The 22,224-nt window shown below is 28.3% G+C and overlaps 1 protein-coding gene and 1 long non-coding RNA gene across 3 annotated transcripts in view; one reads left to right on the top strand and one right to left on the bottom strand.

Moving 5' to 3' along the window:
* The window catches only part of LOC107436844 (cGMP-inhibited 3',5'-cyclic phosphodiesterase 3A), a 605,033-nt gene that overhangs the window by 164,004 nt on the left and 418,805 nt on the right, over positions 1-22,224 (top strand). The window lies entirely within an intron of this gene.
* On the bottom strand, positions 8,897-19,773 carry LOC147807671 (uncharacterized). 2 transcript variants are annotated; one of them, XR_015434549.1, is made up of 5 exons: positions 19,459-19,773; positions 14,852-14,881; positions 13,460-13,493; positions 12,787-12,831; positions 8,897-9,066 (listed from the first exon to the last, which is right to left on the bottom strand). It is a non-coding gene; the product is annotated as an uncharacterized LOC147807671 (long non-coding RNA). The 2 variants fall into 2 exon arrangements; XR_015434550.1 differs by lacking the exon at positions 14,852-14,881.

Raw genomic sequence — 22,224 nt, 5'->3', positions numbered from 1 at the left:
AAAAGTTGTTGAGATGCACATGGGAAGGGATTTTTATCCATCTGTATCATTCCCACTGTAATCGAATTTTAGTTCTTGTCCTAATTAATATTTGTTTAACTCCTTTTAGGATGCTTCTTTTATCTTTAATTAAACTTCGTTTTAAGGTACAAGTTCTTTTTTATTAAATTCTTATTTAATGTTATCATAAATTACGTTGCTTTCTTTAACTAATAAACTACATTGTTCTTTTTCTTTAAACTAATATGAAAACTACATTGCGAATCAGTTCAGAATTGAGGATTTGTGTAGGAAATATGCATACACCTAGATAAAAGTACTGAGTAAATTACCGTACGGTATGGTAGAATCATTTGAAGTTTAAAAAAAAAGCATAATTCTAAGATATAAAACCAAAATAGATTTTGTTCGAACCCTTCATTTGTTTATTTTTTGGTAATAGTTTACCGAAAAATCTTGTTTTCAAAATTATAGTTCCTTATTACTAAACATGTAGTAAAGAAAATAAATAAATAAGAGAAAAAAAAAACTTAAAAGCAAGTTTAACCGAATAAAGTGTTTTTATACCAAACTCTAAGGTATCATTATAAAATAACCAAACTTTATCGTATATACCAAAAAACCATATTTTATTGTTAATTTTTCCAAAATCACAATCCAATTAAGCCTGTGAAAACTACCGTGCTTTTTGGAGTTCCCATAGAAGAGTAGAAGCTAGAAAAAAGATAGTAAAGTAAAAGTTAGAAATCTAATAATTTCCATCATATTCTGGTAGTTTTGACCATAATTTTTTTAGTGTAGAATTTGTTTCGAAAAATAACATAAAATAGTATGTCTGAATCCTAAATTAGTATTTAAGCGAAGTAAAAACAAAAAGCTTTAGCGATTACGAGAAACAACTTCAAGTTTCATTTAGACAATCAAACAGGTTTTGATATTTGTAGTCCCAACTTTTTCTACTGTGAATAGCAGGATTTCAATGTTTTTTTCCCTGCACTTAAATAATAATTTGTGACCCATATACAAAAGGTAATCATTTCAGAACACCTTGTTATTTAAAGATTTTCAAATTCTCGTTTTTCCGATAAAAAGACTTATTTCAAAAACTGCGTACTATACTGTATAGTACTTAACCATTGGCTACCGTTGGTTTTTATTTGTTCAAATGTTTACAATTGTTTCCAGTATTTTTCATTGATCAGTTGAAGAAAATAAATTATTTTTTATTTAAAATAATATTTGGAGAAAATTCAATGTATACATTTTTAAAAGAATAAGGACTGTATATTATAAAAGCTTATAATGAAAAAAATTAAAGCAAATTACTTCTTTACTGAGTTAAACTGATTTAAATTTTAAGTAGCGTTAAATGTTCGATTTTAAACCATTATAAAATGCCCAATTTAAATTGTAACATTTATTAGAAGAATATGAAGTAATTTTCAAAAGTAAAAGTTCTTCCTGAAGATAATTGTTTAATTTATGATTTATTAAAATTTTAAGACAGAATAAGTTAAGAAAGACAGAAATATTAAAAGTTTAAAATCGAAAAAAAAAAACAACAACAATGAGAATATTAACATTACAAGTAAGACAACATTACAAGTAAGACGAAGCATTTTTTTCAATATCTGAATCTTACTGAATCTTAAAGATTTCAGAGAAGGGACCTCAAATATGCTTATTAATTAGTGCAGGCGATATTTTAAGTGACGAAATCAGACACAAAAAAGTAATTTCTCTAAATAAACATACATTTTTTACTACAGATTCGGATTTCTAGCCCTTAAAATATAGATATTTTTAAAATCCACTTTTTTAGGAATTATTCGAGAATTATTCGAGAAGAATTCGAGAAGTTTTGAACTTTGTTATGTAAAATTACATTCTTTAAAATGATGTAAAGATTGTATATCTATTATTAAAATTTTTTCGACTATTATTAAGTAAAATAATAAAATATAATAAATATTTAATAAGAGTTTTATTATTATTTTTGGTATAGAACTACCTTTGTATGAATGAATTTTAAATTGTGTGTAAATTTTTTTTAAATTCACTTTTAGAGTTTTCAAGATTTAGCAAGATACGTAAAAATTAACCTTAGGGGACCAAACTTTGGTACGGTTTTGATCAAACTATTAGAACCATGTTTCCCAGATTGAGATTACATTACCCTCTATTTATTGGTTGTCAGAAATCCGATTTTTATTAAGAGAAGGTATGTTTCGTGTCTGATTATGAAACTTGAAATATCATCTGCACTAATTACTTAGGGTATTTGAGGTCACCCCCTCGGACCATTAAGATTGAGTCTCAGGAACATTAAGATCCGATCATTAGATCAAAAGTTATTTAGGTTGTCCGTTTTTTATTTCTAGCACTGTACATAGAACATTCGACTGTTTTAGCAAAAATCGCAGCGAATTGAAATTCGCTGGATTTTTTTTGTTATTTGTTTTAAATTTATATATGCTTGTTTTAAGGAAACAAAACGGAAAAAATAGAAATGTCAGTTTAGCCTAGTTTTGCACTCAAATTACAATTAATAATTTTGAAAAAAAAAAAACTCAAAGTAGTTAATTTCATTTTTTTCATTTACAATTTCTTAACTGAATACTCCAGTTCTTGAAAAAATTAATGAGCATAAAAACTAAAGTTTAAAATAATTTCAAGATTAAAAAAGAAACATAAGTGTAAAAAATGAGGGTTGTTAGTACAAAGATTGATATTGCTCACTCCTTTTTCTCTCCATAATTAGATCATTAAAATTTTGTAAAGCTCCTTAATGCTTACTTCAAAAGCAATTATGATATTATTCTGTCTCAGTTTTAGGGATAAAATTATGCTTAAAAGCATCTATCTTATTTCGTGTTCTGGATTATGCTGGCCAATCATGTTCCATGGAATTGAGGGTCATAAAAATTATGTAAAATAATTTATGATCTTCTTCAAGTTAATTGGACTCAAGGTGTTCTAACACTGGAATGAATGTAAAATTTATAATGCTTCCGAAGTTTCTAAAGTTTTCTTAACTGCTCTTTATATAGCTCTATTGGGATAAAATATCGCTTTTGTCTGCATATAAAAGATGTTCATCATAAATAATAAATGATAAAACCTGAGTAAAAGATAAACATGAGGATAATTATAATTTTTTTTGTAGAAAAAAACTGCTTTGAGTTTATAAGAAATGTAATAAAAAATTAACCATATACTATTAAAATATATCGATAATGGTTCCGATGTTTCTAAAGTTTTCTTAACTGCTCTTTATATAGCTCTATTGGGATAAAATATCGCTTTTGTCTGCATATAAGAGATGCTTATCATAAATAATAAATGACAAAACCTGAGTGAAAGATAAACATGAGGATAATTATAATTTTTTTGTAGAAAAAAATTACTTTGAGCTTATAAGAAATGTAAATAAAAAATAACCATATACTATTAAAATATATCGATAATGGTTCCGAAGTTTCTAAAGTTTTCATAACTGCTCTTTATATAGTTCTATTGGGATGAAATATCACTTTTGCCTGCATATAAGAGTTGCTTATCATAAATAATAAATTATAAAACCTGAATAAAAGATAAACATATGAATAATTATTAAATTTTTTTTGTAGAAAGAAAACTAAAAAAAACCTACTTTGAGCTTACATGAAATGTAAATAAAAAATCAACCATATTCTACTAAAATATATCGATAATTTCCCCAAAGTTTCTAAATTTTTCTTAACTGCTCTTTATATAGTTCTATTGGGATGAAATATAGCTTTTGCTTGCATATTAAAGATAGTTATCATACATAATAAGTGATAAAACCTGAATAAAAGCTAAACATAATGATAATTATAAAATATTTTTGCAGAAAAAGCTACAAAAAGTTACTTTGAGTTTTTAAGAATTATAATTATAAGTTAACAACGTACTAATAAAGTACAGAGCTTTTTTAATAAGATAATGTTTAAATATTTCATATTAGTTGACTCATTTATTTTTGCTTTTTGAAACTTTGAGTGTTTTTAGTTCTTTAGGTTCCATTTTTAAGATTTTTTTTGAATTGTAGTTTAATTCTCTGTCGTTACTAGTTTAATTACTAAATGCAAAAAAGAGTTAGACTCGTTAAAAAAAGCAGCCAACAATCTTTTCATTCTATTACTATATAATTTAACTAACAAATGTACTAAAATCTCATAGGAATACTGAAATATTTTTCATTATTTTGAAGAATCTTTTAAAGGATTTAAATCAGTTAAAAAAAACTGTGGTAAAACTACCATACTGTATGGTATTGAAATTTTCGCTAAAAAAAAGTAAAAGTCTAGTAATAAAACCAAAATGTACGATATCTAAACCATTCATTTGGTTAATTTTCATTTCGTATGATGACAGTTTACGGAAACGTTTGGCTTTTAAAGTCATTACTCAGATTACAACACGTTTAGTAAAGTGTAAAAAACTAAAAAGTAATCTTAAGTGAAAGCATGGTTTTTATTTCATGCTCTAAGAATTATGATTAAACTATTTCCAAATAACTTCGGTGAAAATTACCAAGTGTTTTGGTGTTCCAATAGAGCCAAAGACATGGTAAAATTTTCCATATTCTGGTAGTTTTAACCGTATAATTTTTCTAAGTGAAGCATATAAAGTCATAAGGGAATTTTACCATGCACTTAAAAATTTCGGAACGTGTTGAATGGTTTGAACAAATTATTTACTACCCTAATACGTTGTTTAGTTTAACCGTATTATATGGGTTAAATAAAGTTTTTTACCAGGTTTTACTTGGTTTAATGTAACTTGTTATTAAGGTTGTTGCATTTGCACGTTTGCTCTAACTTAAGCTACCGATATTATGGTTCATCGCTCTGAGAGTGTATTATTAAAGAAAGATTAATGACAAACTTTTATTAATTTCCTCAACGTAACCTGCCATCTTGTTTTCTTTACTGAGTCAACTAATCTCATCCAGTACGGTGCGCAGGCGCAAATAATATTCTTTGAATAATATTTGTTATAACAATTGAAACTGAATGCAAATTTTCAGAGGGATGACCGCAAATATACTATTTAAATAATGTGTAGACGATATTTCAAATTAACGAAATCACACATAAAAGCGTACTTTCTTTAAATGAAGAGCTACCTTTCTTTCGACAGATTTGGATTTAAATCCATGAAAATTTTGAAGGCAGCCGCAATCTGCTAGGAAATGTCCTAATTTTATCTTTCAGCAGCTTAAAATGCATTTTTTGCAAATTTTGCCTTATCTCGGGAATTTTTTATGCGAATCGAAAAAATTTGATTTGAGAAAAATTATTTCAAAATGCGCTAACATTTTCGACACCTACAATTCTCTACAGTTTCTATTCTGAGAAAAAAAATACATCTCTATAATACTTTTCGAGGATAATTTCTTTTTATAAATTAATCATTACTTAGAAAAACAGTATGGACTAAACTTACCAGACAATTGTAAAATTTACACAGTGGGGGAATACCAAAAAGGTAAATTTCATTTTAAAATTACGTTTCAAAAAAATTAAAACATAAATTTAAAAATTATGATATTATTTTATAATTTTCTTTCTTAGTTTGAACAATCACGAAACATTTAATGAATGGATGCAGTCAAAAATTTATGATTTAAAGCATTCAATGATCAAATAGGATTGGATAGTGCTCAAAAGGCTTTTAATATATATTCAGAATTACTTTAACTTCGTAAAATTTTTACACAAGTTTCTAGCAAGTCTCTAACATTCAAATCAGTAAGTTTATTAAACAATTTTATAGTCTGAAGTCTTATGGATTTTTTTGGCACTTATATGTATAAAAAGTCTCTTTTAATTCAATTATCAGTTCAAACAATATTTTCTAAGAGGATTTTATGTAAGTTTAATGGGTTTTCAACTTCAATCAAAAAGTTGTGTGCGTTCCATTAAGTTGTTAGGTATAATCCAATTTTTTTTTTGTTTCTAATGGGTATTTAATGCGAAACACTTGAGTCGTACTTCAGCTTTCGGTGTTTTCAATTTTAATTATAAAAAAGTTACGCACTTTTCCAATATTTGTAATTGCTTCCTGAAAAATTATAATAACCATTGTTTTTTTTATCATATTCTTAAATTTTATTCATTCATTTGAAATTTTTTTAACGTAATGATGTGATTTATGTATCGTAGAAAGCAAAAACGCTTAAAGAGGCGTAGGACTTTGAAAGGTTGAAAAAATACCTATTATCTTCTGAATGTTCTGAAATCTTACTAAGATTAAAAATAAAAATTAAAATTAATTTAGTGGTTTTCTAAATGTTAAATAAAAAATTTTTCTTTAAAAGAAATTCGTATTGTTTCATGCTTTATTCTAACTTTTTAAAATTCAATTTATACAAATTAAAGTTTCCAGATTTGGTAATTAAATAAGGACTTATTTTTTTCTTTCTAAAGTTAAAAATAATCCTTAAAAATGCTGTTGTTTCTAAAGACACTTGAACAAGCAAAGGTAAGGAAGGAGTGTGCGACTTTCGTTTGCAAGAGAGCACATCAAGGGCTAAACTACGTCTGAGCTTAGAGCCCCACGGATAGATGGCAGCACCACTAATTTGTGTGACATTTCCCTAATTTATATCGATCTGAAAGGAAATGGAATTTGGTCCATATACCTATCTCTGTACCCATGGTACTTCCCAGCAACCGACTAAAAGGGCTTTCGATTTCACAGATTTTACGAGCACGTATATCTCGAGCACTGGGTGGGTGTTAGCGGAGTCAAGGATTGAACCACTGCCCTTCTGGACAGGAGTTTAATTCTGGATTAAATTATGGTAAAAAGTACCGGCATTCGTATTGTCGGTACTTTTTACTTAAAGTTCATTTTTATTGGAGCATGTTGTGAAACAAAAAATCTAATATACTTTATTTTTTATAGCAGTAATTACTATGAAACCACTGAATCACTCTCATTAAATAAATACTACTGTAAAAACTGCATTATAATATTTTACGGTAAAAATGGATTTTATGGTTAAAAGTATTTTGTGGATAATGCTCCCAAAGTGGCGATACCTTATACCTTAATTTGATCCAGAATTTTTTACCGTGTAAGTTATACTAACGGGCCATTGACTACCGATCGGAGTTTAATAATAATATACAGTAAAATCTCAAATAACTACTTAAGTTAATTTATAAGTTGTTGCTCTTTAGAAGTTTATTAATCTTTTTACTTTCTAGATTTTAAGAATGTGCTGTCATAATTCATTTTTCAAAATAATAATGGGAAAGAAACACTTTTGTACTGCTTTACTAAAAAAATGAATATTTAGGGTCTATCCATATGTGATGTGACACATATTCCAGCATTTTGTCTTACCCTCTTCTCCTTTGACACATTTTTACACTTCAACAACACCTCTAACCCTATTGTCACATGTTACTCTATGTTACATACAAATACGCTTTCAATTCAGGGACAAAGCGCTGCGTTTATTTTAAATTTTATTTTTAAACTTTGACTTCTATTTTAATGACATTTATAAACACAATAATAAAATTATAGGTGTATATATTTTTATGAAAAAATAATTAATTTGCTGATGTTAAATATTTTTATTCCAAACTCTATGCCGGATGTCCCACTTCCTTCTTTTCTTGCTTTGTCAAAAACCCAAAATTTCATGAACCTTAGCATCCAACGTTAAAGCATTTATGAATTATTTATGAACTGTTATGTGATTGGCAAATAAACGTTTTGGTTTTGCTAAAGTAATCTGAAAATTGTTATTCCTGTTCAGGGGTCTGTTTAGAAGAAATTTGGGTCCGTTAACGGACCCTTCACAAAATATCTTTTCATAAAAACGGACCCTTCACAAAATATCTTTTCATAACAACCCAGCAAAAACAAATCTGTAGGTCCAGCTCCACAAAACTGCTGTTTGCCACCAGCTAAAGCGACGGGTCTGTGCCGGCAAAAGTCACTTTCAACTGTACTAAAGTGAATGGCTGGCCTTCTGTCGAGCCAACAATACCGGCCTATCGATGGCCGGTAGTACCTAACCCAGCAGTTACTGTCTAAAACGCGCTGGGTGAGTGATTGCCCGACATTTTCCAGTAGAGGGTAATCAATGAATCAATAATTGAGGGCCAGCAATTTATATACACCCAGCAGTATCCCTTTAGTTTATAGAGGTTTACGAGAGGTCATTGACCTAGTTACAGGAGTAATTAAAACCCACAAACCTAATTTTTATTTAATTCAATTAGCTAAATAAATATCTAGCTATCTAATACATTTCTGAATAAATTATTAATATATGAACTAAGAAAATATTTCTAGGTTAATTTTTTCATTTAAATTGTTTTATGCAAAGAATATTTTTTAGACAGTTCAACCCCTTAGTCCTAAAGATTTGCTGTGCACAATCTATGCTTCCACTTATCAATACATTTTTAAACTAGGTAAACATATGTAATAATCTTTTCTTTACAGTGATATTCTACTTAAAAGCAGAATAATAAAACTGCTGTCCAGAATTATGAAAATTCTGTATCTCACAAGTAATTTTTCAAGTTTTAACTTGAAGTCAATATATATGTCTATAATAGCTTGTAGTCAGTATATATATGTTTTAAAATTAAAGCTGTGTTCTTAAGGAATCTAGTGATACTATTGTACCCTTTACAAAAATAAATACAACCTACAGCCGATAATATTAAGAGGCTGTCCAGAGATGATCATTTAGTGCGATACTGATCATGAATTCATGTTTTACTGATTATATTTAGTCTTGCAGCAAATTTAACAAAAAATAGGTGTATTGGACAAAAATGTACTAATGTCATGTGATGAATTGAATGTACCCTGAAATTAGTTAAATGAATAATCTACATTGTCTCTTGCAAACATTTTATTATACAAAGACATATAAATACAAAGACATAACCTTAATCAATACAAATATTACACAAATTTCAATTTAATTTTAAAAATAATAAAAACAACAGAGAAATCATATCTTTGTCTACATAGAATCATTTGGAATAGCACAGAAGAGTTCTCCTGAAAGAGAGGATAATAAAATAAAAATTATGCAAATCGTATATTTAAAAAACATAAGTATTTTTGTGAAAATGAGCTTTTAAAACTAAAATTTCTATCGAAAAGTTTTTGCTTTTATCATTTCATTGATAAATTTTGACTCATCAAATTAGTCTTCAAATTAGTAACACCATGCAAAACATACACCTGTCTTATAATTTAGAAAGATTTTGAACATAAAATTCCTTTCTGAATGAAATTATTGAATATTGACTCACGAACCCATTAAGATTGACAACTAGTACATGAAAATCTAACTGTTAAATGAAAAGTTATTCAGGGTGTTTAATTTTGTGCTCACCTTTTCTCAGAAAATATTTAATTTTAAAAAACATGCAGTTTTTTCTTCATTAATTTTATGGTGCTCAATTTTATTGCATTTAATATTTAAAACAATTATGATATTCTAATGTAAATTATTGTTTCAAGGAAAGCTGTAGAAGAAAAATTACTTTTAAATATATATTACTTACATGCACGAATGTATCAATAGTATTTCTTTTTCGCTTTACTTTTATGATTAAATTTTTAATTGTATACCCTTGACAAAAAAAATTTCAAAATTTACAACATTTTTCATATTAAAATAGGCATCAAAACAATAATATGTATTGAATTGAAACCAGAATTGAAACCATATGAAAAAAGGTTGCTCAAAATTTGCTAGTTAAAAAGGCAGATAATTTTACAATTCTGTAATAACTTTATAAATCAATAAATTCTTAAATTACTTTAATGGTGATGCTTTGTGAAATTAATGTTTTCCTCATATAAAAAACACAAGAACTAGATAAGAATAACGACAGATTTGACCAATGTCACGATTTCCGTAATGTTTTTATATAACTGGTATAGATGCAAGACAAAAAATGAAAAGTTTACATAAATATTAATAACATTGTTTACATCTCTGATGAAATTTCTTTTCTTCAAATTTTTTTATTAATTTAGTTCCTTCTTTTAACAAAAAATATTTGTTAAATACTCCATTACTATGCCTAGGAATAAAAAAGGGAAAGGTGCTTCCTAAAAAAAAAAGGGTACACCGAGTTTTTAAAGGGCTTTTAATTAACACCGTAAATAGTTAACAAAATGTGTACTATTATGTAACAGCTGAATTCGATTCTTAACGACTGTAAAATTACCATCCTATACCTACTATTTTACATGTATATTTCAAAAAGTAGTTCTCACCCATTATCAAAATGAGAAAAATTTGTAGCTTACAAAGAAAAAAAACATGCTAATAGAAAATCATTGTGCAATAGAAAACATTGTGCAATAGAAAAAAATATTGTTAAACTTGAAGGCTTTTTCCATAATTTAAACTATTAACTAATAAACGATTAATTAAAAATAAATATTGAAAGGTACATATTTTTAAAAAAAATATTCATTTCAAATTTTTTTAAAAAATCTTTTAATAAACTTATTGATACTAAAAAAATCTTTTAAAAATTTAACCAGTTGAGAATTAACAAAGTAAATATTTGTAATGGTATCTGAATCAAACTTATTAACACGAATAATTTTAAAAGTGTGTAATCATCATTTACACATAAATTTTTTTAAAAGGAATATTATCAGACAGTGTCGTCAAAGGGCAGTGAGGACGGTTGGCCCTTCTCGAGGAGGTACACTGCATTTTTATTTGATACAGAAAAATTAGTTGTCATTTTCTGTAGATTAGAATAGCAGGAGTTGCACATTAACCACTTTCAACATATACTTTTCGAATTCTAGCAAATAAACTCTGTAATAGGATACACACATTATGGGCCACAAATAAAAAGAAACAAAACTTATTTAAATCTAATGAATAATTCAGAGAAAAATTAGACTGAAAACATTTAAACCTGTTTGATTGCCCAAGGACAGGAGCGTTACAATGGGCGTTTCCTTATTATAGACTTTTTTCCCTTTTTTTTTAAAATTGCAGGCATTGGGGGGTTGTCCCATTGGCCACAGGAATGCCAGAACTACTACTTTCTTCTCGTTACCCAGTGGGCACCTGTGGTGAAGCAGGGTCGCCCACGTCACACAACCACAACCCGTTTATAGGGCGAAAAGTTAAAAAAGAATCTTTAAAAACTTCAACATTTCAATATGCAATTAAACTGGTTCTGATGTTTTTCATCTCGTTTAACTCATAAAATCGTAAGATTTCTATAATCTTTTTGCTTCTGTCGCACTTAAATGTTAGTTTAGAGATTCCTAATGTGTTTACATTTTAAACTTCTGTTTCAAGAAAACTTTTTTGTTTTTAAAAAGGTAGGTGTATATATTATTGCCAAATAAAAATATTTTGTACTATTGAAGAATAGATAAATAAGTGAAATGTAGGTGTTATTAACATTATTTCTTAGTTACCATAAATTAAATTTACTTACACATTTTATTAAGAATTTTTTAACTTTTACGGGGCATTTTATTTGCTTGGACTAAAAAATTGTTCTTATCGCAAAAATTTTTTCTACCAAATAATGTCTTAGAAGGCATTCAATATTGTACAGGTTAGTTTCAAGATGCTTCAAATCAGTACTTTGTCGTTACTTTCTTTTTTCTCTTTAACCTACACGTTTTTAAGCTATGTTAACAAGGTAGGTTTTTAAATATGATTGTGTTTTCACAATCAAAATCTTACTGTACTTAATAAAATTTTTAAAAAAAATATTTTATATACATCAATAAAATTTATAAATTTAACACTTTTTTTCATTGAATAGGGAAGTGAACGATTAAAATGAAAATTAATAACCATTATTAAAATATAAAACTACATACAGTGACCAATCACTTCTGCGCCACCTCTTTTATGTGCCTTTTGCATACATACAAAGGTTTTCAAAGGCCCTTGATCATTATATAGGAAAATAATAATAATTATAATTCTTTATGCATCATTCAGAAAATAAATATTTCAATTCAGCACACAATTTTTTTTTAAAAGTCTAAAATTTTGATTTTATTTTTTGTTTAAATAGAAAAAAATAATCCCATTTTTTAGAAAAAGTTTTCAGTTTAAAGCAAATAAACAATCTTCGTTACAGATAAAAGGAAATAAGTTACGGGATCTAGTAATACAGTTCATTTTTCTTCCCTATGGGATTTTTTTCACCTTTATTGTTTCTAGGAAGACATTTTTTTATATGAATTTGAATAAGGTGTCTTATCTATCACACCACCCACATTGAAACCACCATATATACCACCCATATGCTTTCAAAATTTATCTAGCAGTGTCTTTCCCACCACCAATTAAAACGTTAGTTTTTGGTCAAGGAATGTAAAGCTATAGCGATTACTATTACTCAGTTTACGCGAAAACAGAGATGACAAAAACATTACTCGAAATCATTAAAAACAATTAGAAGGTTTAGCCGCTATTCACGACTATTTGTAGTTTTATTCAGCTATTGAAACTTTTCTATCCAGCTTTTCTTATTTGTATGAACTTACTGTTTTTAAAATCTTATGGACTTTTTCTCTTGGTCCCAAAGACTGAAGCATAATGAGAATTCACTGTATTTTATAAATGAATTCGCTTAATACATTAAAATGTCCCTAATCCTTCTTTAAAATCATAATTCAAATAATAATAATTAAAATAATACTTCTCAAAATAATAAATTATTTATGCACATCAAAGATTCTGCAGATGATAAAAGTAATAAAACTTACAGAAATTCATGGTGGACTGGCACAGGTTTACCAACATTTGAAGAGCTAAAAGGGAAAAAAAAGGGTCTTATTTTTATGTAAATATTAACTTGAGATATACAGTAAAAAATTTTTTCAGTAAACTTTTAGCAGAAATTTAAAAAACATTATACAACGGACACCCAGAAAGATTAAGTAAAAATTAGAATAATATTTTTTAGAAATTTGAATGAGAAAAATAACTTGCAGGCTACGAAATTTTATTAACAGAATCGTCATCAATAAAACAACAAAATTTTCTAAGTTCGCCTCTAGGATCACAAAATATAAGGTCAGCGTTTAAAATCTTCCAAAGAGTTAATTGAAATTTATTTTTTTATTTCCACTTAAAGATTCTCCACAAAAAATTATTGTAAATTTAGCTTTCGCTGAATCTGAAGCTTTTCTTATGTGCATGAACTTACTGTTTTTAAAATCTTATACACTTTTTCTCTTGGTCCCAAAAACTGATGCATAAGGGAGAATTCACTGCACTTTATAAATAAATTAGCTTTATACATTAAAATGTCCCTAATTCTTCTTTAAAATCATAATTCAAGTAATAATAATTAAAATACTACTTCTCAAAGTACCTAATATTAAATTAATTATGTACATCCAAGATTCTGCATATGATAAAAGTTAAAAAACTTACTGAAATTCATGGTGGACTGGCACAGGTTGAAAAGCTAAAAGGAAAAAAAAGGTCATATTTTTATGTAAATATTACCTTGTATACAGTAAAAATATTTTACGGTAAACTCTTAGCAGAAATTTAAAAAGTATTACCCAATGGACACCCAGAAAGATTAAATAAAAATTAAAATATTTTTTAGAAATTAGAATGAGAAAAATAACTTGTAGGCCAGGAAATTTAGAATGAGAAAAATAACTTTTCGACCAGGAAATTTTATTAACAGAATTGTCAACAATAAAAAAAAACACAAAATATAAGGTTAGCATTGAAAATCTTCCTAAGAGTTAATTGAAATTTATTTTTTTATTCCCACTAATAGATTCTCGGCAAAAAATTATTGTAAATTTAGCTTTTGCTGAATCTGAAGCTTTTCTTATTTGCATGAACTTACTGTTTTTTAAATCTTATACGCTTTTTCTCTTGGTCCCAAAGACTGGTGCATAAGTGAGAATTCACTGTACTTTATAAATGAATTCGCTTAATACATTAAAATGTCCTTAATCCTTCTTTAAAATCATAATTCAAATAATAATAATTAAAATATTACTTCTCAAAATAATATTAAATTATTTATGCACATCAAAGATTCTGCAGATGATGAAAAAAAAATAAGTTAATTGATAAATCATTTTAACTATTAAAAAATTTAAAAATTTGTATCAGGGGAATTGGTTGGTAATAGTTGCTTTTCTCAATTTAATTTATGTAAAATAGAACAGTTTCACATAAAAGTCATTTTTGAAATTTAATTTATTTTGAAAAAAACTTTTCAAATTGATTATAATCAAATTTTTGTCGTTTCCATATGGTTCGCCCCCTAGTACAATAATTTAAAATATGTGTGTTTAAACCCTCACTTTGCTGTGGTCAGACTGACAGGCAAACAACAACTATTTTGCTCAAGCCAAAACAGATTATGAAAATAAAATAAGAAATTATCAATAAAAAAAAGCGGCTAGATTTTTTCGTTAAGCCGTGTTTCAAACTACTCGTAAATTTACGTTTAAATTAGTGTTCAATAGAATCTAATATTAAAGCATATTGTGTCTAATAAACTATTATTAATAATTATATTAGTCTAGCACTTCCATACAAAGCTCAATATAAGGATTTGATATTTAGTTTAAGAAAAAAAAAATTCCTTTAAGTGATAAGATGTAAGTTGTCAATGGAATAAGAGTTGAATTTGGAGCACTTCAGCTACTTGGAAAGTGAAGTTGATGAGAACAGAGACGCAGTACTTCACTCAGTTGGAAAATAGTAGAAATTTCAATTGCAAGTTACCATTGTTACAAACATGAAAGCGAGATAATTCAATAAATAATAAATACATTAAGTAATAAAACTTACAGAAATTCATGGAGGACTGGCACAGGTTTTCTAACATTTAAGAGGTAAAAGAAAAAAAAGCCTCGACACCACATTTTGGAACTATTGACACAGGAGTTAATGCACGCAACACTTCTCCTAAGACTGACTGTGGAAAAAGAATCGCTCTAAATCTGGTGAATGAAAAAAAAAAAATAAGAACCCAAACTAGATTTTTGAGCTCTTGATATGAATTAGTGCACGCAACACTTCCAATGAGTCTTGGATGAAGCATGCTGCAGAATGTGGTGAATGAAAAAAATAAACCTGGACCCCACATTTTGGAGCTATTGACACAGGAGTTAATGCACGCAACACTTCTCCTAAGACTGACTGTGGAAAAGGAATCGCTCTAAATCTGGTGAATGAAAAAAAAAATCAGAACCCAAACTAGATTGTTATAACTTGTTTTCTCAATAGAATACAAGTTAAATTTGAAGCACCTCGGCTACTTCGAAAGTGGTCAAACATCCTTTTAAGAAGTTGTACTTGTAAATAAAATGGTATTATATTCTGTCTATAGCGGTCAGGAAATGATTGTAATTTAAATTGTCAACAAGTACAGAGTTCCTGTAGATTTTAGTACTCTAACTAGTCGAAAAGTAGAAATTTTGATCGCATGTTACCAATACGAGTGCGAGTTCATTAAATTAATAATAAACACAGCAAGAAATAAGAAAACCTATAGAAATTCATGGAGAGCGCTCTAACATTTTTAAAACTAATAGAAAAAGAGTTGTTTGTTATTTTTATTGAGTATGAATTTTGTTTTCATATTGTATTGAACTTTTATATATTTTTGTAATCCCTATAAAAATCGGGCATTATTTTATATGAATATTAACTTGAAATTCACAATAAAAAATTATTCACTTAACTCTTAACAAAAATTATGAAGTAACTTAACATTGATTTCAAAATATAAAAGAATTTTGTAATATTTTTTTTGTGTATAAGTGAGGTTAGCCAATATACAATTAAGTATGAGCAACTGCGTGCTAAAAAACTTTCCATAATCTATATTTTTTTAGGTTGTTTAAGAATTCACAGCACGATTCTTCGCAATCTATATATATAAAAGAAAGTCGTGTTAGTTACTTCACTTATAACTCAAGAACGGCTGAACCGATTTAGCTGAAAATTGGCAGGGAGGTAGTTTAGAGCCAGGAGAAGGACATAGGATACTTTTTATCCCGTGCGATAAACCGTTCCAGCGATATCAGTGAAAGTCGAAATGGAATTTTCTGATTGGTTAAAAGCTAGCCATTGTTTTAAATTTTGCTATAAACGATTCAATTTTCAAATATCTTGAAGATAACAACAGTGATATTTTCTATCTTATAACTCTATTCATTTAGAAAAGTAAATTAAAGTAAATTGCATATACTTTAATTTTTAATTCGCGCTTTTCTTTATGTCAGGTGAGCACAAGCAAGTAAAATCAACGAGAATAGATTTCTTAATTGTTGGTCGTATCACGGATTCAGTACTGTGAAAACTGTTTAATAAATATAAAGACAAAAGCAAATTTCATTCAAATTGCACGTTTTCAGAAATATTTATATTTAGTACGTAATTTTAGGTTAGCAAAATTAAATATACTTTTCGAAGATTTCAGTGCTGTGACAGTTGTCATTTGAAAACTATTAGTTTGTTTGTTTATTTATGCAAAGTTTTCGAATTCATCCATTTTATTTCTTTCATTTATAAAATTGATTTTTGTTTTAAATCTTATAATTTTCATATTTCTTATTCATCTCTTTTTTATTGCTCTTTTTATTATTTAAAATATGTATGTGATATTTCGATTTAGCAAATTTGCGACCACTGCCAACTTTTACATTTCTTTTTCGTTGTCAGAAAGAATATTTGCAAAAATATGCCGCCTAAGCAAATCGCTCTTAGTCGGTCGACATCTCAAGCGCGCAAAAAGAGAACTACCCGTGTTTCAGAAACATCGGAGCAACGGGAAAAAGACTTGAAACTAATCGAGAACAGAATGCTTTTGCCCGTTCCTTAGAAACGTCTGAGCAACAGGAAAGAAGACTGTCAACAAATCAACTACGAACTACACAAGCCCGTTCGTCGGAAACATCAGAGCAACGGGAAGCAAGAATGAAAACCGACCGAGAACGCATTTCGCTATTCAGACGCTGCCAATACTCTGATTTGAATTTCAGTGCATTTCACTATGATCCGACAACAAACTATAGTCTTCCCCCAAGTGTCATCATCGGAGAAATATATCAATTATGTATGTTTTGTAATGCTCTCAAATTTAAAAATGAAACAGCTGAAATTTGCTGTTCTAGAAGCATACAGAAACTACAAGATTTTACGTCACCTGCCGAGACATTATCAACCTTCGTATCAGGTCAAACAAACCAATCGAAACATTTTTTGGCGCATATACGCCGGTACAATTCGTGTTTCTAAATGACTTTATTCGGTGCTACACGTATCCTGAACGAGAATTACATCCCAACATTCAAAGTGCAAGGCCAAATTAATCATCGTGCAAGGATCACTTCTTTCAATGCCTAACGCAGATCATAAATTTCTACAAATTTATTTCATGGATAACACAAATGATCAAGTCAATCAACGTTGTCAGGTAAACAATGGCACTAAACGAAAAATTGTTACCGTATTACAAAAATTTTTCGATCAACATAATCAGTTAATTAGGCTGTTCACAATTGCCCTAGACTAAATGTCATCCGATATTTACAAAGTTGTTATTAGAGCTGAAAAAACACCTGTAGGCCACCACAAAGAAAAATACAATGCGCCAACATTGGATGAAGTGGCTATTGTTATAGTTGGCGAAGAATTTACCTCCCGCGATACAGTTCTTCATCGCAGAAATCGTGACGTTCAAAGAGTTCTCAGAAACGTATCGATCATATGATGCATTGCAATATCCTATTTTATTTTGGTGAGGAGAGGAGGGATATTATTTTAACATAAAATTAAGAAGTCCGCAAACAGGCGAGAAAACCAATAAGAAAGCAAGTGCAATAAGTTTTTATGCATATAGATTAATGATTGCCAAAACGCTGATAATCATACTTTAAAATGTCGACAATTAGTTCATCAATACATTGTCGATATGTATGCGAAAATTGAAACTGAACGCCTACTGTATATTAAATTAAATCAAACCAAATTACGTTCAGAAGAATGCATTCATTTACGGGATGCAATAATTAATGATGGTAACGTTAATCCTAATGATGTGGGGAAAATGATTATATTGCCGACTACATTTGCAGGGAGAAAAACTTGGACTCCCTGCAAATGTAGTATTCATACATGTCTGAGTATTCATACATGTGCCTTGGACTCCAAGGCACATGTATGAATACTCACAGGATGCAATGACATATGTTCTCGCATATGGGCTCCTAGATTTATTTATTACATTTACGTGCAATTCTGCTTGGGTTGAAATTAGAGATATTTTGTTACCAGGACAATCATCATCGGATCGTCATGATATTACAGCACGTGTGTTCAAACAAAAATGATAATCTTTACTTGATTTCATTGTGAAGCGTCATGTTTTTAGAGAGACACGGTGTTGGGTGTACTCTATTGAATGGCAAAAACGAGGATTGCCTCAGGCACACATTCTAATTTGGCTTATTGAAAAAAAACCACCTTCTAAAACTGATCAGATATCAGCAGAAATTCTTGATGTCACCATAGATCCAGTCTTATTTCAGATCATTGTCCAAAATATGTTTCATGCTCCGTGTGCATCACCATACATGTCTGTTTGAAAATGCACTAATGATATCCTAGAGAATTAACTGCTTTTTTTCACCATTAAATAAAATTTGCATTTCAAATCATAATCGCAAATGTCATTTACACACTTAAATACAAAATTCAAATTCAAATTGAAAGCGTTGCAACGCACGCAGGGTACAGCTAGTTATTTATATTAACATGTACAAATAAATTTTTCATCTTAATTTAAACTATTTAGTATAAATTATTAAACCTTTACCTATTTTTACACTTGAATTTAGCTCAAAAATTTTATTAAAATGAAATACATATAACAGAAACAATTTTTAATATTACTAACAGCAATTAGTTAACTAGAATCTAAATATTATTTAACATAAAGAAATAAGTTTTAATGAAAATTCTTGATTATTATACAAACCTATTTTCATAATATACTTAGATAAACCTGATTTATATCATATGCTACAACATATTATGAATTGCACTTAAAGAGTCATCATACAACAGAATTTATATTTGTTTTTGGCGTGCTACTGCTCGATTGTCGCTAAAAATTTGGCGGCGATCTTGGTGTTGATAAAACATTTGTCTGTACATTTTCATTGAATTAAATTTAATATTTTTTATTATTCCATCTTAGAAAGGTGTTAATTATGATGTATTAATTGAATAAAGATGATTGCCAATCTAAAACATAACGCCAAAACAGCACTTCAAACGCGGTTCTTTGTAAACCGAAATCTGCACGTCGTAAACATATTTGAACAATAGTAAATCAAAAATGATTAAAATAATAACTTCAATGTAATAGAAAAAAAATAAAACCTTACCTTTTTTGAAAATTATAAGAATCCAACGTGCTTCTTTTTCTAAACAATAAATTCACAGTTACAGTTACTCGCTCGACCGCTTCACTGGCGGCAGCAGACAACTTTAACTTGGTGGCCCATTGGGTAGATTCAGACTGACGGGATGCGGCTGTTTGTAATGTACAGGCCCAACACTTCCTACAATGTTGGCAAAAGTTCATAGGGTGGCCCAGCAATCAACCCAGCTGACAGTAATTTGCACCTTCACTTTTCAATCAGTACCGTCAGTAATTTCGAAGATGGCCAGAACTTATGTTTTTGCTGGGATCACAAAATTTTTTAACTTGACAACGGACCCTTCACAAAATAATTTATCTTTTAATCGGACACTTTACAAATTTGTTTATCTTCATTATTGTTTTGTTAATCGAATAAACCCTTCCCAGGAAGGGGGGGGGGGGAAAGATAGATGTAAATGAACTAAATTTTGTTTTCGGCAGACGCGTCTTCCTTTATTCGTCCGAAATGAATATTCTGCATTCAGCAGTATAGGCTAAATACCAAATATTTATATGTTGAATCGCTAATTTAGTAGCTGCAATTGCTGCTTATTTTTTAAAATTTAATTTCTTTAACTATAATTTTACAGTGTTGAGCATAATCTTGTATGTCTTTACAATTTAAAAACTCCTTGAAAAAGTTTTTTTTGCAATAACGGACCCTATTTGCCCAAATTCACAAAAGCGGACCCTGGTTGAAAGAATGTGACTTAACGTTTATTTTGTATTCGCAAATTACGAGCAATTTTTTCACAATTTTACAAAAACGGACCTTTCTCAAAATGTCTGGACAGACCCCTGCTGTTATTTTCCTTTCCTATTAAAATTTTGATTCCTTCAATTGTAATTCCTCATAAATGTTATTCCAGAATGTTTGATCTTTTGATTTTGTTAAAGTTGATACTTTTTTTTTATTATTGCTAATGTATTTTATATTTATATTGATCATCAAGTCGTCTACTTCAGCTGAAAGAGAACGTCCAAGAAAAATGTAAAATAATTATAATGTTATTAGAATGTAGAAAAGCCTTATAATGGGCTCGTATAGAATAAGAATTGATGAAATCAGGCAACGATTCATAATCAGATACTGATCAGAAAAATAGTTTAAAAAGGAGCACAGAAGTCCCGTTTTGTAGTGCAAGAGGATTTTTGAAATAAAATATCTTTATAACGATTTAAAAATATGTTAATATTATGTATTTAATATTTTATTTCAATACTCGATTTTCAAAATGTTTTGAATGAAAAAAATTGATTAAAAAAATTTTGTTACACAGCAAAAATTCCGGATAAAATTACGATATAATGTACCGGCACTTTCGGTGCATCATCCATGAAATCCACTTTACCCTAAAATCCATTTTACCGTGAAATCTATTTTTACCGTAAAATATTTTGCCTTAATTTTTTCAGTAATATTTATTTAATTAGAGTGATTTAAGGATTTTACGGTAATTATTGTTTTAAAAATTAGGATACATCAGATTTTTTTTTCAGTAACATGTTTTGGTAAAGATGAATTTAGTGTAAAAAGAACCGGCACCTTGAGTGTCCGTACATATTCAGTAAATTAATCCCGAATTTTTCACAGCTCATCGTAATTTAATCTATAGTTGTGGCTATGTTTTGCATAGAGGGGAATAAAAGGCACTGGTGGCATATATTATTTTATTTTAAACAACATGACTAAATATGCACATGACAAATTCACAGATACTAAACAAAACTAAATAAGAAGAAATAACGAAGGGGAGCCCTGCATGGCAGGCTTTTCAAATCGTATGTTCCTTATTACCCTCTCTCACTGTCTCTGAGTTTTTTCTCTAGATTCTCGCTAGGTGGCGTTGCTAGTTCGTTTCGCTGCACAGTTTATTTTTTAAGATTCCTCTTCATTTTATAGTTTCTTGTTACACGTTTTTTCTTAATAGATTATTTAGTAATAGCATGAAAAGTTTATTCCTAATATTGTTTTGCAGTTTTTTATCGTTTCCATTGTTTTAATTAAATGTAAACTTATTTAAATAACTTGTTTAATATAAACTTGTTAAATGTTATAAACGTACTGTTCAATATATACTAATTAAAACATATAAATATTAATTTCTTCAGAAACGTTGGGATACTTTACAGCGTATTTAACTTGATCTAAAATTGAAATAAAGCAACTTTAAGTTGAGATTGATAATAATAAATAGTTTTTTGTAAAAATCAGAATTATAAACAAGGTTTTTACACTGGCGAAAAAGGAGTTTCGATAAATGATTTTTATTTAAATATTTATTAGTTATATATTTTAATTAAATATTTATTAGTTATATATTTTACTTAAATATTTATTAGTTATTATCTATATAATTACAGCCCTAAACTTAATTATTTAAAAAAGACTTAAAATCGGTCATAAATAAAAAAACATTTTCAGGTTCAAACATTTAGTTAAGAGTTATTTTAGTTAGGTATTTTGTTAAATCTTATAATTTTTGACAGGTGAAAAACTTCATAAATTATAACTATTCAAGTTAAATAATTAATGTTCGTTATTTTTTAAAACAATTATTGCAATTTTTTTTTCAAATATAGCGTAGGTAAACGGAATTATTCAAAGTAAACTGCATTTTCATTTCAATAAAAATAAAGAATTTATTTTAAGCTTTTTAGACAAGTTTTCTGAAATGCGTTTTCTTAGATATTTCTTAAAGCATATTATCTACAATATTTTTATTGT

The sequence above is a fragment of the Parasteatoda tepidariorum genome, chromosome 6 (assembly GCF_982258835.1).
Source record: "Parasteatoda tepidariorum strain Cologne lab strain chromosome 6, Ptep-v5.0, whole genome shotgun sequence".
NCBI lineage: Eukaryota > Metazoa > Arthropoda > Arachnida > Araneae > Theridiidae > Parasteatoda > Parasteatoda tepidariorum.
The sequence above is the reverse complement of the archived record's forward strand: the minus strand, read 5'-3'. Positions and strand labels throughout refer to the sequence as shown.